At 41.3% G+C, this 10,572-nt stretch overlaps 1 protein-coding gene across 5 annotated transcripts in view; it reads right to left on the reverse strand.

The window, feature by feature from the left end:
* Positions 1-7,960, reverse strand: part of Sytl4 (synaptotagmin like 4) — a 49,258-nt gene extending 41,298 nt beyond the window's left edge. For 3 of the 5 annotated variants that reach the window (XM_036174634.1, XM_036174632.1, XM_036174635.1), the window contains exons 1-2: positions 7,813-7,915; positions 7,276-7,371 (exon numbers count right to left, since the gene is read on the reverse strand). The gene's annotated coding sequence lies outside the window, so the exon portion shown is untranslated. Of the gene's footprint in view, positions 1-7,275; positions 7,372-7,812 lie in introns of all 5 variants that reach the window. The other 2 variants (XM_036174637.1, XM_036174633.1) reach the window with 1 other exon arrangement.
* Positions 7,961-10,572: the final 2,612 nt, after the last annotated feature.

Genomic DNA, 10,572 nt, shown 5'->3' on the forward strand with positions numbered 1-10,572 from the left:
GACAACTTCTTGCTGCTAAATCTAGAAAATTATGCTCATCTACATCCATTATGGTGAACCTCCGCCTAATCCCAGATCCCCTCCCATAAGGCACAAGAATTATACCATCATTCTTCTCATCAGCCTTCAGAGATACTAATTGAAAAGTGAATTCCCTATATCTCAGCCCCTCTCCTGATGTTACCTTTTCTCTGCTCGTCAGAGCCAAATTTCTCTAAATAATTATACATATTAAGTACCTTCAATTCCTCATCTCCCCAGTTATTACTCGACTCATCAATCTAGCTTTCCACCTCATAGCACCCTAAAATTTCTTCTATGATGGAAAGATCCAGGAACTCCCCAAATTCAATGGACAATTCTTAGTCCTTCTCTTCCTAGAATTCTTTTGGTCCTTAGCAACACTGACTATTTTTAATATAACAGCACTGACCATTTTAATAGTGCTATTACATTTGGAAAAACTATTAAGCTGACATTCAAAATGTGATAGACAGACAGACAGATGGGGATGAAGGAGAGAGAAAGAATGAGATAGAGAGACAGAGAAAGAGAGAGACACAGAAATTCGGGGATGAACAATGTCTAAAGCAGCAGAAAAAAGTCCATCAATAGAAAACTGATTATTTGTGATACATATAATGGTAAACTATGTAGCTGTTTAAAAGCTAGGTTCTATATACTGACATTGAAAGCTTTCTGCAGGATATTAAATAAAATGAGTTCATTTGTATTTTTAACATATAAATATAAAGAGATGGAAAGGATGGGTGAATAGATGGAAATATCTTACATAGGCACACAAACAATGTCTGGAGAAAAAGACAAACAAAAAATTTCCCTCTAGGAATTAAGATAAGCAGAGGCAATACAATTATATTTTAACTCTTACTGGGTCAAGTAATAAAAATATCCTCATATCCCTGAGCACACTGAGCTATATAAGAAAGAAACCGAAATGAGACAGAAGTAGTAGCTATAAATATTGGGAGAAGATGCTGTGGGCTTTCCATTCTTAAGGAGGGAAAGAAAAATGGTTATTGGTATCAAATAAGAGAGAGAAACAGCCAACAGACAGAGAATACAAACAAATCCTTAAGGGGGGGAAATCAAATGGTCAAGATATATCCAAAAGAAAAAGGTTCACACTGGCAATAAAAGTTTTTTAAAATGTTTGGTTTTCAATTCAAAAAAATGCAGAAAGACAATGCTGATCTTTTTTAAAGATTTGTTTTTATTTATGTGTATTTGTGGGTGTGTGGCTGATGTATACTCTGCCTGATGTGGGTGCTGGGAATCAGATTCAGGTCCTCTGGAAGAACAGCAAGCTCTCCTAACCACTGAGTCATCTCTCCAGCCCCAATGTTCAAATTTTTACAAAATATAAAAGGTATTCTCATACTTTCTTGATCAATGTAAACTGGTAAAAATCTGTTAAAACAAGCTGGTTTTTCAAAAGTTAAACTTTACAGAACTTTTCCCAGTTGCAATGAATTTTATGATACACTGTTTAACACATGCCTTCCTTGCTGAAATGTTTCCCACAAAAAAAGACCAGTGTCTCTCTCCACTCCATCTCAAGTGTATGGATGGCCAGACCCAATACAGAGCTTCAAGTGAATTGCAAGTCCTCATAGCTACCACACTGTGGGGCCTCAGCAGATAAAACCATGCTTTCTGATATGTCACTGGAAATAATTAAAAGACACAGACAATCAGGCAGTTTTGGTACCTAAACTGAAAAAAGCTACAAACACAAAATAGTGCAGATACCATAGGCGTTTTCCATCTCTTTAAAATACTTTGAGTTCAAGGTACTTTGAGATAGACAAGGACATGAGATTGTCTGTGGTCTATCATTTCATTTCAACTCTTCATTTTCTGGCATTGTCTAATCTCTGACCTTGTCATTTTCTGACACAGCCATCCAGACAAATCTCTCAAAGTAGATTGTCCACAGTGATCCCAGACCTGAGGCTGGTGATGATGATGAAAAGAAATATGCCCAGCCTCTGTGACCGGAAGTAGAAACAACCTACAATAATTTTTTGCAGCTTTATGGAGGTATAATTTATAAAAGTTGTACATATTTGCAGTAAATATGATGCTGTGAAACACATGTGCATAATCTTGATGGTGTACTCTCCTTTTCATCCTTCTCAAATGCCACTGGAGCCCTTCCCACAGGGAAACCCATGGCTGATGTGTAAAGTTAAAACACAAATAAATAAATAACAACAACAAAAAAGAGGACCACCCTCAGAATCCCAGCCTTCCACAGCATTACTAGCTTTGCCCTCCATCTCTTGTCTCAACGAAAGAGCTATTTCCCTTTCTCTAAGTCTGGTACTTTCTCCACTTTTATTGTGCTCAATCATCACCCCCAGCTTCCTCGGGGATGCTGTATCATCTAACTATATGTGATCTGCTCACAAATAGGCTTCTCTCTATCCTGGATTTAAAATAGCACAAAATTAATATCCTGATATTCCCTGAGCCTTGTCTCCTTCCCATCATAGCCAAGCTTCTCCAGTACAAATTCGGCATTGTCCCAGACTCAGGGTAGAGCTGACTGGTAGAGTACCTGCCTACTATGCATAAGACTATGGGGTTTGATCTCTACCATAGAAAAAAATGAAAGATATTTTTAAAAGATCATCCATCCTTCATAAGGGCATAAGTAAAAAAAAAAAAAATTACTCTTGATATTAAATGGTTAAACCCTCTGAGATGACAACTGTGTCTTGCTTACTCAATTTTTAAAATGTGTGTGTGTGTGTGTGTGTATGTATGTCTGTAAAATTTGTCTTCCATTGATAATAACTGTATGTATTTAAGGTATAGAATCAGTATTTTGATATATGTATATATTACATAAAGATTCAGTCTATTCTTTTTTAAGAATATACCATTCATTAGCAGTGGTCAGCATGCAATGCAATAAATGACTAAAATTTATCTCTCCAGTTGAAGTGAAACTATTTATCCATCAATCAATATCTCCCTCACCCAGAAGGTCACTTACTAGAATGATTTTCTAGGGACAGGAAGATGATTCAGTGGATAAGATTTCTAATGATGACCTGAGTGTGATCCTCAGAACCCATGAAAAAGCCTGGTATAGACAGGGAAGATGGAGCCAGGAAGATAGGGGTTCACTGGCTGCCAGCCTAGCCAAGACATGGCAAGCCCCAAATTCAGTGAGAAATTCTGGTTCAAGAGAATAAGGCAGGAATTCTAGAGCTGGGCACCTAAAGCCCTCCTCTTGCCTCTGTATACACAACCACAAGTACATGTATGCCCACACAAATTTATCTCACACCCATACAAAGCTAGTCCACAGAAACATTTGTATATACTTGACCATTGTGTAGGAATGTTCGGTGAAGCTGGGCAGTAGTGGCACACACCCTTAGTCCCAGCACCTGGAAGCAGAGGCAGAAGGATCTCTGTGAGTTCAAGCCCAGCCTGGTCTACAAAGCTAGTTCCAGGACAGCCAGCTACACAAAGAAACCCTGTTTCGGGGAAGAAAAAAAGAATGTTCAGTAGAACTTCATGGTGACTTGGACAAGGGTGGCAGGGGCAGAGGAGATGGAGGCATATGGAAGAATGCATGATATAGTTTGAATCTGAGATCAAGAGTTCAAACACTGTATATGGTGGACTAAGAAGACAGAGATCAATAGTAAGCTGACAAAAATCTTGGTTCAACCAACTAAATGGATAATGATACCCTTTTTCTTAGTCATAGGAAGCTGAAGTAAAGGGTTAAAGATGTTCGGGCAATCAATAATCCTCATTTGGCTATGTTACCCTTGAGGCATCTATCGGATAACATGTAGAAATGTCAAATAGGTCACTAAGAACATGAGGCGTCAGCATAGAAGAAAGACCCAGAAGAGAAACATGAATGATGAGTGTCCAGAAAGATGTTACAGTAATGGTGCTGGATGAATTTCTGAGAAGGTTTTGGGTGGAGAATTCTGCAGGCTGAGACACTCCAGTGTTCAGTGTTTGGGGGGATATGTTTTAAAGTGCCTACATAGTTATCTGTACAAACTTAAACTTCAAAGAAGCCAACACAATAAAAGGTGAGATGTACACACTCACTACCTTCTCCAGGGCCTAGCTCCTTCCAAGTCCGATGTTACTACATGCATTCTGCAAGTTTTTCTGGCTGGATACTTCAAACTGCATTTAAATAAAATAGCACTTTTGTTTTGCTACATGGTTATTGCCTCATCCTATATAGAACCAGTATACAACTAGGTGAGTTCTATAAAAGCAGCACTCTGCTGGAACTTCTCCATACACTCCATAACCCAATAATCACCGACACTTTACAAAGGTCAAGGGCGATAAGACTAGACACCTAATTTGTGCATCTTTTCTACTTTTGAGCTCTTCACTTCCCTGTTGCAGTCACCTTCTGTACCCTCTCACTGGCTTTGCCAAATGCCCAAAAGGCCTCAGGACATCTGCTAATTCACCTCCCTTCCCAGTTCAACCACTGTTAGGAAAATGAAGCAAAGAGAGGGGTATCTTTACATTTCCACCCACAGATCTGGACTTAAACATAAAGACAGAGCTCTAGTCAGGCACGCTGGTTCACATCTTCAATCCTGACACTCAGGAGGCAAAAGCAGGAGAATCAATTTGAAGCCAGCTAGGATACACAGTGAGTTCTAGGCCAGCCTAGAATACATTCTGAGACTCTATCTCCAACAAATTAGAAATTAAAGGGACAAAGACAGTAGAAGGAAAGCTGTGTGAGAACTGGGCCTTGGGCATCCTTTCATGTACATGTAGCAAACTAAGAAGGTTTGGTTATAGGCTCAGGAAAGTACAAATGAGTTCCAATTCCTAGAATGGTAATGCCATTCATTCATTCACTCAATAAACATCAGTATGACCTCTATGATGTGCTCAGAACTCTGCTTCCATTGACCATCACTGAATACAAAAGACAGTAATTCTTTTCCACGTGGCCTTTGTCTTATGGGGTGGAGGTGAAACAACCAATAAGCAAGACAAACGTAGGAAAGAGGTAGAAAGATTGTTTAGGGAAGGAGTTGCAATTTTAAGTGGGTTGGTCAGCAACTGCCTCCCAACAGAGGTACAACCCTTATGTACAAACCCCTACAGTGGGTTCCAAGTAGCTCAGGATGGTTTCTTCTTATTCCAATCTCACCACATCTTGAGGACACTGCATCCCCAATTCCTAGCACAAATGTTTGTGCTTCGGGATTCAGTTACTGCCCTTACAAAGATTACAAGCTTCTAGATGGAAAAAAACAGAGCGGTATTCGGACCTTTGTTGAAGTGTAAACAAAGTCCTTAAACATAGTATAACTAGTCATTCTGCTTGAAGGGAGGAAGTGTGTGGTCAATGAGGTTGTCTCAAAGGCAATGACTCTTGGTTAGATCTTGAGAGGTGAATAAGAATTCCTGAAAGGGAGGGATATGAATGGCTAGTTTCCCAGAGGAACAACAATAGTTTAAGTTCCAGAGGTGAGGTTGAAGAAGACATATTCTCCCAACTATCTCTATGACTAGAAAGGGCACAGTACCGCTCTGCCTGATGTGACTTTGTCGCATACACATGTTTCTGGCAAATACTTATCAGCTACTACACCTTTGTCTCTCCCAGGAAAGGAAGAAGTTGAATCAGGTGCCCATCTCTAGAATCTAGGCATACACCTCTAAAATCCAGGACTATGCTCTCCTAACTTCAAGACCATTGCCATGGAGCTGAGCACTTTGGAGGTTTCATTCATCCAGGCACATTCAGGGGTAGGTACTTAACAACAGCAACATGCAACTGGCTCTATGCTTACAATTAACTCAGTGAAGACATGAATGAGGTGATTCAACTCCTCCACAATGCATCTAAGATGAAAGCAAGGGCCAAAACTTAAGAGCTTTACACAAGCTCTGTCCCACTGTCAGAATGTGGGACATTGTACTTTAGGACACTGTACTTAACCTCTCAGTCTCCTTTTTACCCTGTCATAGTTGTAACTGTAGCACCTATTGTAGGGAATTAGTATGCAACTAGTCTGAAATAATATGAGAACTTACCACCATGCCCGACTTCATCCATTCATTTTACCATCATTACAGTAGTTCCAACCTTGAAGGCAAAGTGCTCAGAGAACACCAACCAGGATGCTTCCTATACTCACATACCAATAATCCCAGAACAGACCTCCAAGCTCAAGTTCACCACTCTGACCTAGGGTGGAGCATCTGAAATCATGTTACCAATGTTCTTCAGCTACCCGAATGGAGCCTCACAAACCAGTTTTGTGGTGGTGCTGGTGTGTGTGTGTGTGTGGGGGGGGGGTTCTACTACAATTTCCAGCAGGTGTTCACACACACACCAAGAAAAAAATTGCCACAGCTCTCTCCATTAAACATTGTTTTAGCTACTTCAGGGTAAATTTACACTTTAGTTCATTAACTCCTTAATATCAACACATTTATGAATAGTGGGGATATGAAGCTGAAAGAGCAGAAAGGTATCCAGTGAAAGAAGAAGAAGCGGAGAACAGATGTGGAACCTAGAATGGCAGCGCTTTGGGAGGGAGAGGCAAGAGAATTGCCAGTGTGAGTCCAGCCTAGTCCACAAAATGAATTCCAGACCAATCTGAGCTAAAAGGAGAATCTGTTTCAAAGCACCAAAAACAGAAAGTGGAGTTTAATCCCAGCACTTGGGAGGCAGAGCCAGGCGGATTTCTGTGAGTTCGAGGCCAGCCTGGTCTACAAAGCGAGTTCCAGGAAAGGCACAAAGCTACACAGAGAAACCCTGTCTCAAAAAACCAAAAAAAAAAACAAAAAACAAAAACAAAAACAAAACAAAAAACAAAAAAAAACAGGGATGTAGTGGGACTAATTTTTTCCACAAACATACAAGACTCAGGTCAATCCTGCTAGAAGCAGTATTCTAGAATGCTAGGTCCTCTGGTCCTGAAGCTGAACACAGGACGGGGGGGGGGGGGGGGGGGGGGGTTGGTTATAAAGCAAAACCCATCACTTTTTAAGCTACCAGAATTTTAAGCGAATTATTTGGGCATCAAGTTCTCCTCCAACCCCATCTTCTCCAATGCTACAGGCTTGGGGAACACTGGCGTCCTTCTGCCAGAGCAATCCCCAGCCTGCTCGGAAGCATGATAAGGGAGTTCAGCTCCCAAGTACACAGCTGGGTCTCCAGCCCCGAGCCCAAAGGGAGCCCACTGAGGCAGAAGTCAGAGTCAGCTGGCCTTTAGCCTGTACCTGTGGTGGAGAGACAAGGCGAAGAAGCTAGGAACATAGAAGCCTGGAGGTCTCAGAAACAGCGAGGGGCCACCGAAGGAGCTGGACCGCCAAACCCTGCAAGAAGCAGTCACAAAACGGTGACTAGCCGCCAAGTCCGAGCACCCAGCTCCGCTAGAAGCCCGTCCCAGCCTGCACCCGGCCAGCTCTCCAGAGGGGCCAAGGCTGGCGGGAAAGCGCTGGGTCAGAGATACCTGTGGAGTGGCAGCACCCAGAGACACGGTCCAAGGGAACCCGGCAGAAGCAGCCCCGGAGAAGGAAAAGTGGCAGGGAGGGAGCGCCCGGAGCAGACGGGAGGCACTGCGTGGGGGTGCGGTCCCGAGACGTGGACACGACAGAGGTGCCCGTGTGGCAGCTGGGGACAGAGGACAGGGACACACAAGGTACAGCAGGACACATGACCCCCCGAGGGGGGGGGGCGAAACACGGGGTTGGGGGGTCCTCGAAGTCTCAGACAGAGGGCGAGGGGCGCTCAGACACTAGCTGTCTGCCACCTACCTGTCACCTGCAACAGGTGCTACTAGGTGACCAAAGCTCTGGGTGCCCAAGGGGAGGGAGGGTCTCTAGTTCCGAGGAGACCCAGACCGCAACCCTGGCGGCCGGCCCTACTCACCCTCCCAGGAGGCGGAAAAGCTGCAACTTTCCCTGGAGCGGGGAGGAGCTGGGCTCTTAAAGGGGCCGCACGGAGCGCAGGGATATTTTAGCTGAGTGCCAACTAGCAAAGAGAGTTCTGGGAACCCAAGCCTTAAGGCACTGGAGGAATTTCCTCCTGAGTTTGCAGATTTTGTGGACCTACTGGATGCACCTCCTTGTCCACACTCTTAGATAATGGGGGAAGTGGGGAGTTCACTTACCTTTTTGTTCAGTGAGCCAGAAGTTGTCCAACTGTGAAGTGCTTCTAAGAAAACAAGGGTCTCTCTGGGGAAGGGACAGATATCTTCTTCAGTGGTGTATGCATTGGTAAGGAGCCCCTGCTCCTGTAAATAATTACCCAGGACCTTGTAAGCAATCCTGATGAAACGGATTGGATCTTCAAAAATAAATAAATAAATTTGAAAAAGAATAAAAAGGTGACTAGCTAGGTAAAGACAGGACATCAGAGGGAGTAGGGGGAACAGGAGAGGGTAATGGTCAGGAGATAAAAAGTGAAAAGGGAGCCTGAATATTATTTGGGGGAAATATTAATATATGTGCCATACAGATTGACTTGTTTTTTGAGGCAAATAAAAGTATCCTTTACGCAAAGGTTATAGATTAAACTCACACATTCACACTCAAAGGCACAATTGGTTAAAATATTCAACTCATTAGAAACTAGGGAACAAATTAGAACAACAATGAGATTCTTTCGAAAACAGTTTTGTGGGGGGAGGTTGTAAGTAGCATTTGATGAGGACTGAGTAATCACCAAATAAGCATTTTTGTAACTACTAGCAGGAATGTATGCTGCTTAAAGACCTTCTTTGAAAGCATTGGGCACTGTTTATCAATACACACTAAAATGTTTTTATTTACCCACATCGCCACCTTCCTCTCTGTCCCTCTTTGCTTCACATCAGCCCTGAAAGGTGGGCAGATCTCTTTCATCTATCACTACCAATTAAACATGCTCAAATTTCTACCATCTCAAAAGAAAATCTCTGTCTTACCCATATGCAAGATCTCTGTATACCTTCTTTAAGGGTCAGTTTATTGAAAATGTACTTTACAGGTGAGACTTGTCTACAATTTCCCACTCTCTCCTTTCTCATTCATGCCTCAACTCTTAGCAGTCTAGCTTCCTTCCTCCACTGGAACTGAGCTAAACAAGATATCCAAGCAATGATCTCTGTGTCAAGAAAGTCCTTGATAAACAAACAAATAAAGCATTGCTGGTTCTTATCTTGCCTAACCTCTTCCCTACATTGGCCATTTCCTTCTCCCTGAGATGATTTCTGTGCTATCTGTGACATCACACTGTTTTGCTTTTGCACCTAGCAGTTTGCCTTTTTCTCCATCTCCTTGGAGGGTTCATGTTCTGCTGTCTGACCTCAGAAAGTCAGGCAGTCTTAGAGTGAAGATTAATATGCTCTCTCTCCATCTCTAAATGGTATCTTTCATCTATATGGCCACAAATGTAACCTATAATTCTTCCCAGATGGCTATATTGAGCTCTGCTTCCTTAGCATCTCCAATCAGATATCCTGCAAGCACCTCAAATTCAGCACAACTAAAGCTGAACCTATAGGCTTTTCTCTTAAAATTTTTCTTTCTTCCAGGGGTTTCTTAGTAAAAGACAACATGCCACTGAGGTACGCCCTGTGTAATAATTGTATGATGGGTGAATTAATTAATGAATCCTAAAGAAATAGAGATGGATGCAAAGTTTTTGTTTAATTATGTTAATTCCAGTATAACCTAGAATAAGAAAAAAAGATAGACAGTTTAGTGGGTAAGTGAAATATTATATAGTCCTACAAATGGAATATTGTTATAGTCAATTAAACTGATATGTAAACGGTTTATAATGACAAAGAAATGCTTGTACTATGTATAATATAGTATATATGTTATTATTTGAATAATATATTATCTTTATAATATATAACATTATTTGAAAGTATGATACAACATTTAGTGGGAAATATTATAACAATGAAACTAGAATACACTTGGAAATATACAAAATAATAACAATGGATATTTGTAAGTAACAAAACTGATAGACTTTTGTTTTCTCATTTTTCTTTATTTTTCAACTTTCATATGAGTATACATGACTTTGATAATACCAAAAATCTTATATCTTATTATTTTTAATGTTTTAAAATTCATGTGTGTAGGTGTTTTACCTGCATGTATGTGTGTGCACCACGAGCATGCATATCTGTGGAGGCCAGAAGAAAGCATCATACCCACTAGAACTTGAATTACATACAGATGGGTGTGAGCTATCATGTAGGTTCTGGGAATTGAACCCAGGTCCTCCAGAGGAGCAACCAGTGTTCTTCACTGCTGAGCCATCTCTCTAGCCCCAGAAGCAAAACTCTTTTGAAAAGAATTTTAATAGGGAAAAATAATTCCAATTTTGGTACACAAAACAATAAAAACCCAGTGCTCTAAAACATGGAAAAGCATTTTTTTAAGTACTTTAGCTTTTTAATACCTTCCTCTACCCTAAAGTGTGAAGAAACACCTTTAAAAATGAAATCTTTTTGTTCTATGAAGCTTTGGCAATTTAGATCCAAGTTGGAGTGGGAGATTTTGTGGTTTTTGTAT

Source organism: Onychomys torridus, chromosome X (assembly GCF_903995425.1).
Source record: "Onychomys torridus chromosome X, mOncTor1.1, whole genome shotgun sequence".
NCBI lineage: Eukaryota > Metazoa > Chordata > Mammalia > Rodentia > Cricetidae > Onychomys > Onychomys torridus.